Source organism: Schistocerca serialis, chromosome 1 (assembly GCF_023864345.2).
Source record: "Schistocerca serialis cubense isolate TAMUIC-IGC-003099 chromosome 1, iqSchSeri2.2, whole genome shotgun sequence".
Taxonomy (NCBI): Eukaryota; Metazoa; Arthropoda; class Insecta; order Orthoptera; family Acrididae; genus Schistocerca; species Schistocerca serialis.
The window spans coordinates 588,670,982-588,671,630 of NC_064638.1; the positions used below are offsets into that span (position 1 = coordinate 588,670,982).

At 51.9% G+C, this 649-nt stretch overlaps 1 pseudogene; it reads left to right on the forward strand.

Annotated features, from left to right (window-relative positions):
- Positions 1-280: 280 nt before the first annotated feature.
- On the forward strand, positions 281-398 carry LOC126426918 (5S ribosomal RNA; annotated as a pseudogene).
- The last annotated feature ends 251 nt before the right edge of the window (positions 399-649 follow it).

Sequence of the window (649 nt, forward strand, 5' to 3'; positions counted from 1 at the left end):
CAACAACAACAACAATGCGGTAACGCGTGGCGCGTGGCTTTCCAGAGCAGACTGTTGTGAAGCGGTCTCCCATAGATTCTTCTCGGCAGCCTACAGTACGCGACACGGTAATGACGGATTCCCGTCGTCAACGTACCAAAGAATTTGTTACGGAGCTAACACACACACTCTAAGACAAAATAAAAAATAATGGAAAGGCATCACATTACGAAGCAGTTATCCGAAGGGGACTGAAACCGGTAAATGGTTACAGTTAAGGTGTAGTTATCTATGGAAATATGGCAACGGCCTTGCCGCAGTGGATACACCGGTTCCCGTGAGATCACCGAAGTTAAGCGCTGTCGGGCGTGGTCAGCACTTGGATGGGTTACTGTCCGGGCCGCCATGCGCCGTTGCCATTTTTCGGGGTGTATTCTGCCTCGTGATGCCAATTGAGGAGCTACTCGACTGAACAGTAGCGGCGTCGGTCAAGAGCGACCAGGAGAGCGGAGTGCTGACCCCACGGCCCTCCTATCCGCATCATCCTCTGAGGATGACACGGCGGTCGGATGGTACCGGTAGGCCACTCTTGGCCTGAAGACGGAGTGCTTATCCATGTAGATCCACTATGGGCTATAATTATGGCATGATTGGGAACTTGGTTGATATG